Below are 18,467 nucleotides of genomic sequence, written 5' to 3'. Positions count from 1 at the left end.
CGGCATGCCTAAACATTATTTTACAAAGGTATTGCAAAATATTCAATACATTTGTACGTGTATTTTTCTTTTAAGGGCCATTAGTCGTTCATTCCTGTGAATTAAAGAAAAAGAAATTTGTGATTTATAATAAATATTGTAACATAAATATTTTACTTTTACCAAAAAAATGCATATATGTACATACGAGTTTGATTTACTATAAAACCGTTTCTCAAAACTGTCTACTACGAAATATGTATTATTCATTGCCTCTCTCATTGATATTATTTTGTAATATCACATTTTATGACTTATTTAACTTCTTCCTGGTTCTATCTCAACTTATCTTCTTTGTGGGCTGTTGTGGTCAGCTCTCCTCGTCCTCAGAATGTAGGTCCTTCTATCTTGGGTAACATCACCTAGGCCATGTCTTCGAGTCATGTTTTCTTCCTGCAGCATCCAAGAGTTTTTTGGTATTTTTCTATATGTTATCACGGTGATTGCCTAATGCACAATATGATCAAGTTCTCTGCGTCCTATGTGCCATTACTTAAGATTAAATAATTTCTAAAAATAATCCTTTAACAATTTCGAAATATTTTGTTCTCTTGTATCAGCATATTAAAATACTTTTATCATTTTTGGTTCTGAGATACTCAGAAGTACTAAAAAGATAAAATATAGTAGAAAAGGCATTCTAATGCCCAAACTATGTTGTCTCTTATAAACATAATTAAACATTTTATATATTTAACAAAATATATTTTTATCACGAATGTGAATATGATTATAATAACAACAGTCCCTGCACCGAATAAACGTATAATTGAGCATTAAATTTCCATATTAACAAATAGGTACATTCAATATTTACCCAATCCAGATTATCACCTATAAGGTTCATATTACTGCAGCGCGATACAGCACACCACCCTACCGGCAGATGTGAAACCTTTCGATGCTTTATTTTTTGTTTGTTTTTCATCAAATGTGCGTTGCGTTGTATTATTCCTTACAAAGGGATTTTCATTCACTATTTGGTAGAGTCCACGCGACCAAGCGGTAACATACATACCATATATCGAATTACGCCTTCAAGGTGAGCCCAAATTACACCCCTGAAGTATTATAAGCGAGCCTTTTATAAAATGATTCATTCAATTTTATTTGAAAGGATACTGTTTCTTTTTTAAATAAATACATGGCGCTCCTAAGGTTTCGGGCGTGGATAGTAGACTTTTTGTGTAGAATCACATACATATACTTATAAACTGCTCATTTGCAAGAATAACGTCACAATTCAAAATTGAAATGATAAACTAGGGTTTCAAAAAATTTCCACACAAAGAAAATACAAGTATATAATTGATTTCATCATCATCAAAATAATATGGCAAATTTGTTTTGGGTATTTGTGAATCTAATTTTTCTTCTTATAGTGTCATTCAACGCTGAAGGTTGGCAATCATCTTCTTATTTTTTACTTTGTTTTTATAATAATAATATGTTTGGTTTATTTATGTAGCGTCGTTTTCGTATAATACTACCTCAAGGGCGCTTATAAAGTCTTGGATATTAATGTGATGATGAAAACGATAGATACATTTTCGTCCCCTCATAAAATGACGAAAGAGCCAAAGCTTTTTTTGAGGTTTCTATAACTTGTCTCTCTGTTTTCATGCATCTTAAATCATATTACTATGGGACACCATAGCAAAACGAATTTCTACTGCATCATATAAAGAATGATAAACCAATTTTAAAATCAGGTTTAAATCCCCTTAAATTCCTTATTCTATCACAGCTTAAAAGTTTTCGTCATAAAATAGTATTTTTCGAGGAAAGGAGGTATTTATTTTTGGTTAAAGACATAGAATGAGATATCCGTGGACAGTGTTTTGAGTGGGACATTAGGAAGATGGGTGTAATGGTGCATCCTCCATCAGCATCCTTCTATCTCCCTCTCCCTTTCTCTCTACCCTCTCCCTCTGCTTCTTCTCCTTTCATTACAAGAGGTGAACTAATTTGCTGGAAAGGTTTCAAGAGCTTCTAAGCGAATCAGGTCCATGGCTTGGTTTATAAACTAATTGTGGTTCTATTCTTATTTAGTTTACTTAATTAAATTTTTCAATCACGGTTTGGTAAATACGTAATAAGTAATAAGTAAATATTAAATATGAAGCTAACCAAAAAATAAATATATTGTGACAAAAAATAAATATATCAAAATACATGTTACAATAGATTGTAAGAGATAGTAGTATTTACCAAATAAAACTTAAATTAAAAACAGACAGATATAACTATATAGCCGAATCAATTAATGAGATAATATGTATTACTGTTTAAATATACTACGAAATTTACACCGTCCGTCTCCGTGGTGCAATGGTTAGGGTGTTTAGCTACCGAGCTGGATGTCCCGAGTTCAATTCCCAGGGGGGTGAAAATAAATATTAGTAACTTTTCACTCTAATATTTATTTAATATTACCCTGGACTGGTCCCTGAAGCGCATAAGTGATCACCTCGCCTTCGTGTAAGTAAGGATCAAGATAACACTGCGTCAATCTATACAGTTCCATTTGCACCATTGGGTGCGGATAAGGGTTAGAAGAAGAAGAATTAATACCGTAGCATGTGTTTGAATTGAGATACGCTACTCATCAAAAAGTTTTTTTTTTTAATATAATGATTAGTTTTATAATCAGACTCAATTTAAAAAACGTGTCCCTAAAAAGGGCCGCCGTAATATTCAAGTGTTGCGCTCGATTAAGCGGACCAAAGGCCATCATTTGAACTCAGCTCTTCCACAGTTCTAACCAAATCATAAAAAAATAAACTTCCTTTTTGTTGAACGGAGTTACTAAAACTACCATCCATTTGCAACAAGTAAATACTACTAAGAGTCCATTAAGATTTTCTTTCAACACCAATAAAGCATTTTGCGGAAACTGCTTTCGTTAATTGGATTTTTTCCATTTAATTGTATTATTGTGAGTCACAATTACGCACACCTAGCTACAATTTAAAAACAATTGTTTTGAATACTTCACGACAATACCGAACGGGAAAAAATACTATTTCGCATTAAATTAAAAAATGTTTTATTAAGATATCGTAGTCATACAGGAGAAAGTGACCAAGTGCATTTTTTACAAAACCGTAATCATTGACTATTTGATTTCTTACTAGCTTAATATTGCCCTGAAAAACATCCCGAAGAATTTTAATCTTGGAAATATAATATATTGACTTGGTAGAAATGACGAACTGCGTTGATGTTTATTTTGTTGCCAAGCAAAAGTGACTAAAATGGCCCTCCTGAACATTTTACGTTTCGGTAGTTTATCACTTTCTCCTGTACGACCACGATGAATGAGACGTCTCAACAAAGTCAAACCATTTTCGTTTCGTATAAAAAAATATATATGCATGGACTCTGTTGAGTCATCAAATAGTTCACAACATTTTGGTGCGTCCAAATACTTGTTCACAAGCTGCATAAAAAATGAATATTATATTTTCAAGCGTTTCCCAGTACGAGGTTCAGATCTAGCATACATTCAAATAAAAGGTCTCTGCCGAATAAAAGCTTTCTCAATAAAAACATGGATGGCTGTTGTGAACTCATATGTACTGTGTCATGAGACTAATGATATATCTAGGAGATCCAAAAATTTGAGTAGTGTCGTTGTCAATCATGAGTGGAATCCAGCCTGTGAAAGGACATAAACCCAGACATCCATATTCTTCTTCATCTATGTTGAGATACCAAAAAAGTCAACTGGTTATTGTGTCGGGTTGTGGTCCCATGGTTAGTGTCGTGGGCTCTTGAGTCCCTCGGTTCTAACCCACTCTACCACAATTTGATACCTATTTCTGATAAATGAGCCTCTTAGGCTCATAGAAATAGTATGCAATCGAATTATTTTTGTAAATAATTAAAACACAAAAATTCTAAAAAAGTCTCCTTCTTCTGCTCAAACAACGATGGTGAGCGATCACTCTCCTCTCTCCTCCTAACTCCAGTTCGTACTCTATTTAGAGACTTCCTTTTCCACATGCCCTAGAGGTAAACATTCCCTCGGACAAAATTATCGGGAGCTTCTTGTGTATCCTTTGCTTTTTCTTGCTTCCTTTTTCTACATCAGGGTGAAACGGAGTGGTTTTTTGATTCTGAGGAAACTACCTTTATTGAATTTACATTATCTACGTTTGATTTTACCTAAAACATTTTAATTATTTTAAACATTTAAACAAATATTAAAATCAGAAAATACGGGATAGATCAATCAAACAATGTTTTTTTTTATTTAATAAAATAACAACTATAATTTGACGTTATATTATTTTTGACATCTCTTCAAAGATGAAGAAGAATATGGAAGTTTGGACGTTTAAACCAGCCTATCAGCCTCGTCAGCCCCGTAAATGCCCAGACTTCCATATTCTTCTTCATCTTTGATGAGATGTCAAAAATAATATGAAAATAACTCCTGTAATTGGAGATAATCCAGATTTTGTTAACAAGTATTTGGACACACTCAAAATGTAATATAAAGTGAGCAAGTTTCGTTGTTCCGAACATCACCAGTCTGATGATGTCAGTGACGACGGTATTATATAAAATATAGTTCCATCAAGGAATGTAAGCAAATGTTATAATTTCTTTATTGTGAAATTGATTCCGTATTGATATAACTTTCACTTATATCATTTAGCTTTTGTAGATATGTTGAGAATCTTAAGTATTTAATCATGAACCCAGCAATTTCATCTCTCTATCAAGTGTGAACTACAGCGGCTGAATATTCTGCCTCGCAGAACTACTAAGTTAAATACATCCGTATTTTGTAAAGTGATATAATGATACTGAAGCATTCCTACTGGAAGTCATTATCTCTTACCTCTTTCTTAGTATTAATTCACCCCCTAGTGCTAATTATATTCCCCTTTTCATGGGTCGTTCACTTCAATAGACTTATTAATGTTCAAATCCGCTCGAGAGAAGAAATAATTAAAATTCCAGGTACTGAGGAATGTTTCGGGAATTTCTCGATACACGCTTTCGAATAAATATTTCATATTTCTACCAGTAATGATACCAAGAGCTTATAAAAAATGAAAATCGATATATAATTCTACAAGAGATTTTTGTTGTTGTTGTTGTTCGCCTCGTAAGGGCACTACCAAACCGTATCTCAACAGTTAACATCGCTCTTTTATCTCCTAAGAAGTATTTGTTTTGTTTTTAAAATAATTTATAATATTATGTCCGCCTCCGTAGTGTAATGGCTACCGTACTGGAGGTCCCGCGTTCGATTCCCAGGGGGGGGTCAAATAAATATAAGTGATATTTTCACTCTTATATTTATTCAAGATTACCTTGGACTGGTACCTGAAGCGGAGGGCTGATCACCTTTCCTTCATGTGTTAATGATCAAAATAACACTTCGTTTATATGATGCAGTGCCCTATGCACCATTGGGTGCGGATAAGGGTTTTTATTATTATTTATTATTATTATCTTTTGACATCTCATCAAAGATGAAGAAGAATATGGAAGTCTGGGCATTTACGGGGCTGACGACCGTCATAGGCATGTTTAAGTGATCACTTTACGCACGTGTAACATTCACCAATTCTACCCATTATCGATAACCACACTACTCAAATTCTTGGAAGCTCATATATATATATATATATATATATATATATATATATATATATATATATATATATATATATATATATATATATATATATATATATATATATATATATATATATATATATATATATATATACATATATATATATAAATATATATATATATATATATGAACCAATTTATAAAACTTGTTCTTGAATCACTAGAACTTCACTAGAGACATCTATTGGTGAGATGTAAAATATGAAGAAAAAAAACTGTAATTGGAGATAATTCCCAATTACAGTTTTTGTATATTATTTATTTTTATCCAGATTTTGTGAACAAGTATTTGGACACACTCAAAATGTTGTAATTTATAATAATTTGCAAAAAAAAGTGCATTTCAAGTGAACAACCCAGTAAACCACGAAACAGAATTTCAGCAAAATTGGACTTTCTTATATGTTCCTAATCTTCTTTTACATATGGTGTAGAATCATGAGCCCTACGAATATTCAAAATCTGGTGTTTGCAAATCACCTATTTAACCTAGATTAATTTTTTTAAACCTCTCTCACACCCATTTTTTTATAGGTATTCCTTTACGTAAGGCATTCACTATTTGAACTTGTGTTGTCATATGAAAGTCGTGGAAGAAATTTATAAAATAGAAGCACTGTTATTTAAGTACCAACCTTATACATATTATAAGGTACCCAATGAAATCAATTTGAATTTAAATGGAATATTAAGGCCGGGTTGTTTGATCATTATTAATAGTTAAAAATCAGTTGTAATAGCCATACAAAACTCCTTTTTTTCAATTGCTACCCTAAGTATCGATTTTCAACTATTGCTAACGATGAAACAACCGGGCATAAGAAACATTATTAAGGTTGGAACAAAAAGCAAGTAGGTACTTAAATAAAACCCCAGTGAAATTATAAACCGGACCTGAAAACCGACAACGCCGGATATTTCAACTAGTAAGAAATATAATGATTTTAAAACACGTTATTTTTTAAGTTATAAAACGTAAAATCACGAATTTAGAGCTTCGAATAGTATTTATTTACTATTCATAGTTGTAAAGTAGAGAAAACTGATATTTCTGTGGGGTGGTGATAGCCAATTCGTAAGAGATACGACCAAGATGAAAAATAGGAAGATTATAATATTAATATTCCTAATGGCTTGTATTAATTCCTTCGTTACATTTTAAAATCAATATTGAAATATGGCGGAAAAACGTGTCGGAGAGAGCATTAAATATTTCACTATGAATTGTAAATTGGCTTGTCTCTAATGTTAAAATAATTTCAATAAAGGTGCTTTTATACCAGCCAGTGCCTGTGGCGTGATTTCGTGAAATCCAATTTACGCAGGACGGGAATTCCGATTGAATCCTTCCGTGAGAACGGAAATCGTCCCCTAAATTTGTGGTGTCCATCATTTCAACCAATACAGATATCCGTAACACGTAACATAAGAACAAATTTGTGATTTTTTTGAGTCCACGCTTAATTGCACATAGAATACTAAATTAGATTGACGTAGAAATAAATTACGTTTTAAATATAAAAATTAAACACTTCTGTAATACAACTTTTTAAGTTAAACACAAACCGTATTTTCACATGTCCCGATGAAAACATCTATAGTTCTCGAAACTAGTCGTGTTATCATTAATTAACCATACAAGTATTTTATTTTAATGTTTTAATCATTGTGTTATTTCACAAAGTTAATTCCAAATGAATAAGTAATGCAATCAATTATAATATCTTAAACGTAGAATGTCAATTACATATTTCCGAAACTGTAAGAAAAATTTACACTTTCAAGTTTACACTCACAAGTGTGAATTATGTTTTTTGTTATAAATAATTTATATAAATCAAGTAGTTTAAACATTTGGCTATGTACAATTGTTTTTTTTAGTAATAATTTGTATGTAATATTGCCCTTTACTTCAGCTAAAACCCAGGATTCATCACGATGCACGATGATTCATAAATGCTCCTATACGATGCAGCTCCCTAGCACTACTGAGTTGGGATGAGGGTAAGAAATAAAAGACGAATGGCGATCCGTTTGATTTCAATCAAACAAGTAAAATATTTTAATAAGAACAAAATTATTTAAATATTACTAACTTCTGGTCACAGCGTAAAATTAAAATCGTCACGAACGGAAAGTGAAAGTACGAAATGGAAATTGGCTCCGATCAGATCCGCGTCGGCTAATTGAGAGATTTCGGCGACAAATTTATGGCGACACCGAACAAGCATGCCGTCTGCATGGAAATATAAACAATGGCTGTGTAAGCCGCGCACGGTGACCAGATATTGGCTCCACACCAAACTGTCTACCAATTTGAAATATTTCAGCGACACTGTAATTTACGCCTCGCTACGCGTGCCGGTGTAAACTGTAAACATAACTGTAAACATTGTTGTAAACACCTAAACACGATAATAAATTGTAAAATAATGAGACGTGGTGTTTTGTTTTCAGGAGTGTTGCAGTAATTCGCTCTACGGAACGGAACAAGTATTTCAACTAAAGGGAAATAAGCTATGTTAATTATTTCTCCGTTAGGATTTTCATTCTAAGAGCAATTTCAATTTTCCTCCCACATTTCTTGACGGTATAATACCTAATTACGTGAGGTTTGTTTTTATATTGTTTCAAAATGTATTTCTTGAAGCTTATTTATAGATGCAGAAATTATATAAAATCTCTAGGTATGTGGTAGTATTACGTTTGTCCATAAACTTGTTGGCCAAAATGAAAAAAAATTACTGCCGGTAACAACTGATTTTTATTTTTTTATTGTGCTGATTTCAAAAACATCACCAGATTTTTTTATCAGCTCTAGTTTTTGAGATACAGATTATTTGATGTTTGATCTGATACTAGACAAAAATGAAGAAAAAAAAATATATCTTTAATGAAAAAATATAAATTTCCTACTCAAAATTAGGATTTAATTAGCCAAACCTAGAATATGCGACACTAATATAATATTATTACAATAATCAAAAAGCGTATTTTTTGTATAGTTTACTGCGGTTAATTGTATTGTTTTATACTTTGTGTATTGACGATATTAATAAACTACATATCTGCTTAGGATTTTTGTTTTGTAAATAACATATAAACAACATCTTTCGCACTTTTGCTTATGTGCATTTACCACTTACATATTTTATTATATTTATACATGCAATAAAATGTGCAGAAACTAAATAAAAATTACATTAATTTCATTAAAGTTAGTGAAAAAATATTTATTTCTCTCGCAAGATTTTTCTATTTCATAAAACTAAAATCAAGTTATCACTATGGTATAGTTAATCGAACCCTTATTTTGTTTGAAAACAGATTTCCTCGTAAAAATTTGATTCGACGAAATACTTAACTTCAAAAAATCACTTTTTAGATTTAGTTCCTAATAAGGAAAACAGCGTTTTAACATAGATGGTAACAACTAGAAAAATAACGATTTTCATGGAGAAAACGACTTTTTGTATATTAATAAAACAAATACTAAATATCATTTGCAAGGCAAACCAACTAGCACAGAAATAAGAATCCTACGCCAAATCACGAATCGCGTTTTGGTTTCCTTTGTTTCTAATTATTATACTCTTTCAGCCAAGTCTGGGTAGCTTCGTTCGAGTGGCGTTCATAAAAATGCTTTTACTGTTTTGCGCCCTTCTCTGCGCCTGCAACCAAATAATCCCTAAAATTTACATAAATAGCATTAGCTGGCGTATGAGAATTTATACAAGCTCCAAAAAGGAATGCCGTGGCGTCAGCGTATCTCATAACAAAATTGTTATTTTTCCTCGAGAACCTCCTTTTGCCGTGCGTTCATTTCAAATTAGGGCAATAAAGAAATAATTCCGCCATCATAATTTCCTTCAAACTTTCCATCCGAGAAGTTGTTAACTATGAACACGAGCTTCTTGCACATCGTTTAAATTACCTACTAATATTTTATTCTTTACTTTTTTAAACGAATTAATTTGCTTTTGAAAACAAATATTAAAATCGAGAATTTTATGCAGAAAACTGCTTAGAATAGAAAATTCAAAATATATAAAAAACTTAAATTATTATGAAAATCGTTTTTTCTTTATATCTTATTCCATCATCAGGTCAAACGTAGAATATAATGAAATTGTTACGGTCTGCCACTTATACAAAACTAAAAAAAATATTTTTCTTCTCTCTCTCTTTCAAATCTTATTTTGGTATAAATGGCAGAGCGTAACAATTTCACGTTAGTCAACATTTTACCTGATGATGGAATGATTATTCCGAAGTCAAATTTTTTTAAATTGCATTAGGCACACAAAGTGAACGATGAATGATAATGAAAGTTTGAAAAGAATCATATTTTTATACGAATGGAATGCCTCATAATTCGCAATTGTTCAGTCGCTTTATAGATTTTATGGTGAATGAACATACCATAGATGTTCAATAAAAAGCAGAATAGTGAACATCACACAGTGTAAAAAATAGTCACGTAAGCCAGCTAATGCCACGTCACAAGCCATGCAAATGTTCAGGCTTCCATATGCTTTTCGATAGTGGAAAAAATATGCTTCGTTTTTGTTTAGACATAATATATCTCCCTCAGTGGTCAAATAGAATGCTTAGGCACAATTTAATGAGAAAATAGATTATAATTATATTTAAAGTGAAAATTTAACATAATGTTCTTTTGCTTACATAAGAGATTTATGAGAAAGAAATCGCGCAGTTATCAAATTTATTTATTAACCTCATCGAGCCTTTGAGTAAAATATGTGGACGTGCAGAATAGCTCGCTAAGGCAAATATTCATCGCGTCTTCATCGGCCTCGGACGATATTATAATTCGAGTCGGTTTACTTTGTGGAGCAGTTCTCGTGCTCTGTATACATAAGATGACGCTGCACAATTCCGATACTCAAAACTCGCCATATTAACGGAGATGAGACTTCGAAAAAGAAATCGCGAGCAATTTCCGACTAGCAACGGAGGCAATCGTCGAAACCTCGTACCCTCACCCCCTCGCCGGCCGCTCCCCGCTGCTCCCTGCCGTTCCTTGATCCACCCTTCGAGAGAATTATTTAAATTGAAATGAGTTTTGTAATAGCTCGCTCCACCGCCGAAACATATTTTGTACCGAGCACCTGAATTTCCTCCGACGGAAACAGGATTTGGATAAACGCCGAATCTCTGTTTACAAGATTTATTCAAAAGTAATTTTTCCAGGATCGATTTTTCCCGATTGCTTACCGAGGAGTTTTCTTTAAGTAATTCCATTTTAAATCCAGAAGGAATACGTTATGTTGTCAGCTTATACTTTATACTTTGCTTCGGTACAAAGCTTCTGAAACGGGTACCGCGTGCTATTTCTGGCTGCTAGCAATACGTGTACCACTCTCGGGGAATCAATTTACTTAAACGTGCATAAATCACTACTCGATTTAACTAACTCATTTTCTAATCATCTAATCCTTACTGAACCCATATTTCTCATGCATCAATTCCTAACATTATTCAGTCTATAAATAAATCACACAAAGCGATGTTCCATAATTTATACATATTTACATAAATACAATATATAAGTACTTACACGTATTAAAAAAATTACAGGTTTATTAATACATATTAATGTGCTTTATTACTCTTAAAAATTTACTTAAAATGAAAATACAGATTTGAAAAATTACAGTTTTATTTTATTTATATAACATCTTAAAAGTCATTTTTATGAATCATTATCTTTACAATCTGTATATCCATACATTTTTAAAGAAATAACCCACACTGGTTTTATTTTTGGAGTCTTGTCTGCAGGTAGGATAGTCAGAATAGGGAAGGCACACGTGAAAAATACTTCATCAACACCAAGACCAGTAGCAAAAAATCTTTCTTTAACGCATTTTGCAAGCGGCCGGAATCGAATAAACGACCTAAGTTTCAAAGTCTATAAATTTACGTTTCGTGTCGGTCTATTAATTTTAGTACTCCAAGTATTCAGTATTCTTACATTGAATAGTTTTTCGTACTTACATTCATAATGCTTCTGAGAATTAAGTCCTATCTATGAAAGCATTGAAATGTTATTCGGTTTTCCAAAACCTGTGGAAAACGAGGAAAATAAACATTTCATATCGTATACAAAAAATAATCCCGGGTCTTTGTTCTCCTTTACAAAAAATATCGAATGAGTTTGTACGAATACTGTAAATAGGCACTTAACAAACACTTTTTTGAATCGTTCTTCAAGGCCGTTTGTATTTTTGATAATACTAAAAAGTGTAGAAAAACACAACATGGTCGGCCGCTGTAAGCTTCCCGCCATTGTTAAGTGCTTTCGCGCGTGCCAAATTATTTATGAATCAGGAAAGTGGACAAAAACAGCCGATCCGGTGGGAGACAAAGGAGCGGTAAATCTGCCATACGGCTGTATCTGTATCTGGCCCCTGTCGCGGCCAACAAAAAGTGTCCAAAAGTACCCCAAAGTGTCCCAAATTTGAGACAGAGGTCCGGCTTTGGCACATTTACGCTACATTTCTAACAGCACCGTACTAGAAAATTAACATGCGCAGGTGTAGCCACTTATAATTTGACTGTACCAAAATGTCATTAATAATTATGTGCTATACCAACTATTTTTTTTAACAATCCATTTATTTATACAGTAGTCGTTTGCACTGCTTGAATAAAACTATTTAATATTTCATTTTATGATTGCATTATTATATTCCATTGGTTTATAATACGTGTTATATTAATATCTCTCTCCGGGATTCGATTAACAAGTTAAAAATAATTATTACTTTCGTATAAAGAGCTTGATCGCACAGCGATGTGTAGAGAAAAGTAAACAAATATGTTATTGCTCAAATTTCAAACATTCGGTTGGACCTTTTCTTATGTCTTTTGTTATCTTTTTTCCTTTATTTTATTAAAAATTATCACTAAGATTTCTTTTTGGAATTTTACATCTTATAATAATAGAAAAACAACTGAAAAGCTTTCCTCACTTTTATTTATTTGACTGATCATTGTATTTAGATCGCTGCTCAAATAAAATAAATGTTGAAAAAGCCATTACGTTCGTTGTTCATTCTTATATTATCTTTGTATAATGAAATAACATTTTAGAATAAATATTAAAATAAATTCTGTCTGAAGTAAGGACAGTAACGATTAGAAAGGGAAACATTACAAAAAAATATTACAATCACTCGAATCAATTGGAAATAATTATAGTTGAAAATATTAATCTAAGTGGAGTGCTAAAGAGCAATTTCAAATTAAATCCAACAGTTTACAACACGTTTTAAGTGGTTTCTACAGTTTATTAAACTCCAAAAAAGACACTTGTTTTTATGGCCGGAGAGGGATTAACAAATTAATTAATAGTTTATGAGTACAATGATTTTGTGATCTTTGTTTGTCTAATCAAATAACTTTAATGGTGTCATATTATATTTTTTTTTTTTGACTCCTCATCAAAGATGAAGAAGAACATGGAAGTCTGGGCATTTACGGGGCTGACCACCGTCATAGGCTGGTTTAAGTGATTACTTTACACGTATAACATTTACCAATTGTACCAATTATTGACAACCATACTACTCAAATTCTTGGAATTTTTATATAAATGAACCAATTTCGAAACGTCGTTCTTGAATCGCCAGAACTTCACTAGAGCATTTATTGGTAGAAACTCTTTTATTAGTATGTGAAATCCGAATCCTGGATTATAATCACATAATTGAGAAACACCAAAACGTCGTTCTTGAATCGCCAGAACTTCACTAGAGCATTTATTGGTAGAAACTCTTTTATTAGTATGTGAAATCCGAATCCTGGATTATAATCACATAATTGAGAAACACCAAAACGTCGTTCTTGAATCGCCAGAACTTCACTAGAGCATTTATTGGTAGAAACTCTTTTATTAGTATGTGAAATCCGAATCCTGGATTATAATCACATAATTGAGAAACACCAAAACGTCGTTCTTGAATCGCCAGAACTTCACTAGAGCATTTATTGGTAGAAACTCTTTTATTAGTATGTGAAATCCGAATCCTGGATTATAATCACATAATTGAGAAACACCAAAACGTCGTTCTTGAATCGCCAGAACTTCACTAGAGCATTTATTGGTAGAAACTCTTTTATTAGTATGTGAAATCCGAATCCTGGATTATAATCACATAATTGAGAAACACCAAAACGTCGTTCTTGAATCGCCAGAACTTCACTAGAGCATTTATTGGTAGAAACTCTTTTATTAGTATGTGAAATCCGAATCCTGGATTATAATCACATAATTGAGAAACACCAAAACGTCGTTCTTGAATCGCCAGAACTTCACTAGAGCATTTATTGGTAGAAACTCTTTTATTAGTATGTGAAATCCGAATCCTGGATTATAATCACATAATTGAGAAACACCAAAACGTCGTTCTTGAATCGCCAGAACTTCACTAGAGCATTTATTGGTAGAAACTCTTTTATTAGTATGTGAAATCCGAATCCTGGATTATAATCACATAATTGAGAAACACCAAAACGTCGTTCTTGAATCGCCAGAACTTCACTAGAGCATTTATTGGTAGAAACTCTTTTATTAGTATGTGAAATCCGAATCCTGGATTATAATCACATAATTGAGAAACACCAAAACGTCGTTCTTGAATCGCCAGAACTTCACTAGAGCATTTATTGGTAGAAACTCTTTTATTAGTATGTGAAATCCGAATCCTGGATTATAATCACATAATTGAGAAACACCAAAACGTCGTTCTTGAATCGCCAGAACTTCACTAGAGCATTTATTGGTAGAAACTCTTTTATTAGTATGTGAAATCCGAATCCTGGATTATAATCACATAATTGAGAAACACCAAAACGTCGTTCTTGAATCGCCAGAACTTCACTAGAGCATTTATTGGTAGAAACTCTTTTATTAGTATGTGAAATCCGAATCCTGGATTATAATCACATAATTGAGAAACACCAAAAATATCATTTTCATTTTTATTATTTCAGCTTATAATTTGACCAGTTAATTTATTAGTCAGCCCCGTAAATGCTCAGACTTCCATATTCTTCTACATCTTTAATAAGATGTCAAAAAAAGTTAACTCCTATAATTGGAGATAATCCAGATTTGTGAACAAGTATTTAGACACACTCAAAATGTTATAAATTTAAGGGTATCTTAAAAAAATCCTGACAGTTATGAACGTAAGGAAAACATCAAATAATAATTTATTTACATTGGATTATTTTTTAACGATTGGTTATTACTTTCAATTCTTCTAATGTTAAATTTTATCAGAATTTTAAATGTGTCTTGGAACTTTTTGATAACCCTGGCTACAACATTCAAGCGTTTTTGTCATTTTGTCTTACTAACCATTTCATGCTATACGAGTACATTATATAAAATTTTATAAAAATTTTGGATACATCGCGAGCGTCCAATTACGGAATATGCTTTAGTATGATGAAATAATAACTGGAACGATAAAAAAAATTAAAAACAACCCCAAAAACTACCGTTTTAGCTGAATAGAGCCTTTGTTAAAACTTCTAACGCCTAAAACTCATAGAAACAAGAGCTTAGATAAAAAAAATATTTCACACAATCCATAATTAAGTCATGGCTTAAAAAAATACTATTTAAAAATATAAGCAATAACTATATTTTGATTGGTATATTGTGAACAAATCGATGTCGATTGGGAACATGAATACATCAACTTTAATGTTTATATCTTCTATCTTCTTGCTCCTATTCGCATCAAAATTATCCATAGGGTAGTACATCGAACCGATGCAGTAATCAATCGATCGTGTGAAAAGGGCTATCAACCCTCTTCTCAGATTTTTGGATCTTCTATCGGCATATATACATGGTAGAATATAGATGATGTATGTGACGAAGAATGTATGTGCGTTACTGCTTTATGGAACAAGAAATGGTAAAATAATAGTAGATAGAAAAAATAGCAGCAATGACTCCAAGTTACTGAAAATGATAAGAGTCCCTCGAGAATTTTTAATAGACTAGTAAAAATAAACGGCTAATTATAATTTTAATAGACTAGTAAAAATAAATAGTTAAAAAAAAGTTTTTTTTTGTAAAGGCTTCTGTAGTTCAGTGGTAATGATGTTTTACTGCCATGCTGGTGTATTCGGAGTTATTTAATTAGATCACGGGTGAGTTTTTACTCATATATATTTATTTCATATCACCCTTACTTGGTACTTGAAGCGCAGCACTGACCGGCTTGCCTAATTATAATAAACAATCAAGATAACACTGCTTTGACACTATGCAGTGCGCTATGCACTATTGAATATGTAGTTAGAAGATACAGTATTATATTAAGAAATAAAAATAAATATAAAAATAAAAATTAATAAAGAAATTTTATTTCTCAAAATAATATATCACTTTGATCCATAAAGTCAATGCTTTCAATATTCTAAATACTTATTTATAGTATTATATTTCTGAAAGGTTTATTACTTTGTATACAATATTTCATTTTAACATAATATTAGATTTTATCAACCTATATTAATTGGATATAATTATTTTTATTTAAACTATACTAAAAAAAATGGAAAACAAAATTACTTATATGATAAGGTCGTTAAAGAGAACTATCACGACATTGGTGAAGACAAAGAACAAGTAATATAATACCTAGACACATGATACAACTACAGTAGTCAAGGATAAATAATTGAGTTTAAAAATCTTTTTTTCTTATTCCAGCTCTGTCGTCCTAGAAACAGTAAGGCGACCTCCAACCCTTCATCCATTCACGAGTCCTGACAGGACGGGACAATAAATTACACGCTCACTAAAAATATCCACAAGGCCATACAAACTTTAACCGAGATAGAAATATAAACTATTCGTAGTCTTAATCCGTTAAGTTTCCAACTCTATCCGGCCTTAGTCTACGGGAGAGAGTAAAAACATTATAATTTAACCATCAAGCGAAGTTTATCGATTCCAAATGTAAACATTACGGTGTATCATTGGAATAGATAAACTGCACTCGATGGTGGTATTTGAATTTCAATAGATGTTGCGTAAATTTTACAATAAAAAAGTTAAATGACATTTTCATTTCATAGTTATAAGGAATCGAAAAATGTCCGAAATAAAATAAAACAGTTGTTTGGACTCAGCGAAAGCCGCCTGTTAAACTTTGATTCTTGTACGAACGAAATAAAATAAGGTAAAAGTGGATAAATCATGGGTCTCCAAATTTCTACATATTGTCGTCGAAAATCTCAAAAACGAAAGCTGGGTTTATACTAGCCTCGATTTTTACACGCATACAGAACGATAGTATATGTAAAATCCTCATATAAAAAAGGTGAAAAGAAAAGTTAAAAAATATTATAAACACCAGCCCACTCGTACCCACAAAACAAATGTATTATTTTCATAAATCGAACACGAAAAATTTTTTTGTGAAAGAAATATACAAAAATGTGTGACAGGAAACAAAGCGCATTCGAGTTTCTGCCGCCTTATAGCCCAGAAAATATAAAATTTCCTTTTATTTATGAAACTTTCTTAATGAAACGTATTGTACGGTGTCGAAATAAGTACCTTATAAGTGTCACAGTACTAGAGATTTTATAATTTAATTAGAGATTTAAGAAAATCTTAGTTTTCACCCTTGTTCGATATACTAAATCACAAAACTGATCACACTGATTCCATACGATTAATAATTCGACGTAGTAGGTACCCTGTGTACATTAAGTATAAATGATGGTTAAAATTCAGAAAAACATTTCATAAATAAATATTTACTTCTAAAATGTTTTTACGAAATTTAATCTGACTATATCTGTTAGTATACATGGTAAGTATTTTACATAGAAAAACTTAGCAATTTTTAGTATGGATATTTTTCTATATTAGCTACAATCACTTCACTGGATATACAGAGTTGTGTTTAATCTTGAATATTACTTATATTTAGGTTTTGTACTGGCATTTCATAGTGGAACTGCATTTTTTATAACAAAATAACAAATACGTAGTTTTAACCATTTTTATTTTATTTATCATGTACCTGGTTTCCGTATATGAAATAAGTTTCCGTATATGAAATTTGACCAGTCTGATGATGTCGGTAACGACGAAACCCGGTCGCTGGTCAAATAAAAAAGTGGAAAAGCTAAAAATATTGGTTTTAATCTAATAATAAATTAGTATATGAAATATATAACAAGGCAGGGGTTGAAAACCATAATTTTAAATAGTTATTTCTGATAAAATAAGATGTCAGTAACGACAAAACTCGGTCGCTAGTCAAATCTAATCATATTATCTTCCAACATTTTCAGTGTGTCCAAATATTTGTTCACAAATCTGGATTACCTCCAATTATAGGAGTTTTTTATATTATTTTTTGACATCTCATCAAATATGAAGAAGAATATGAATAAGCCTATGACGGTCGTCAGCCCCTTAAATGCCCAGACCTCCAGATTCTTCTTCATCTTTGATGAGATGTCAAAGAATAATATGTTATCTTCTAGTAATTTACGTTCAAGACAACATTGGACCAATAATATGCAATTCACAGTCCAAATTTAGTTGAGATTTTTATAATCAGATATTATTATTTACATATTTATTATTATGATGTTATGAAACGCACATTTATCAAAAGTTCAATAATTCTGTTGACAAATTTAGCAGATAATCAAAATACCTAAACATAAGTTTCAGAAGTTTATGGATATGAAATAAT

This window comes from Brachycentrus maculatus, unplaced genomic scaffold (genome assembly GCF_059751285.1).
Source record: "Brachycentrus maculatus isolate JH-2025_06_01 unplaced genomic scaffold, ASM5975128v1 h1tg000692l, whole genome shotgun sequence".
NCBI lineage: Eukaryota > Metazoa > Arthropoda > Insecta > Trichoptera > Brachycentridae > Brachycentrus > Brachycentrus maculatus.
This window is presented reverse-complemented; position numbering follows the sequence as displayed.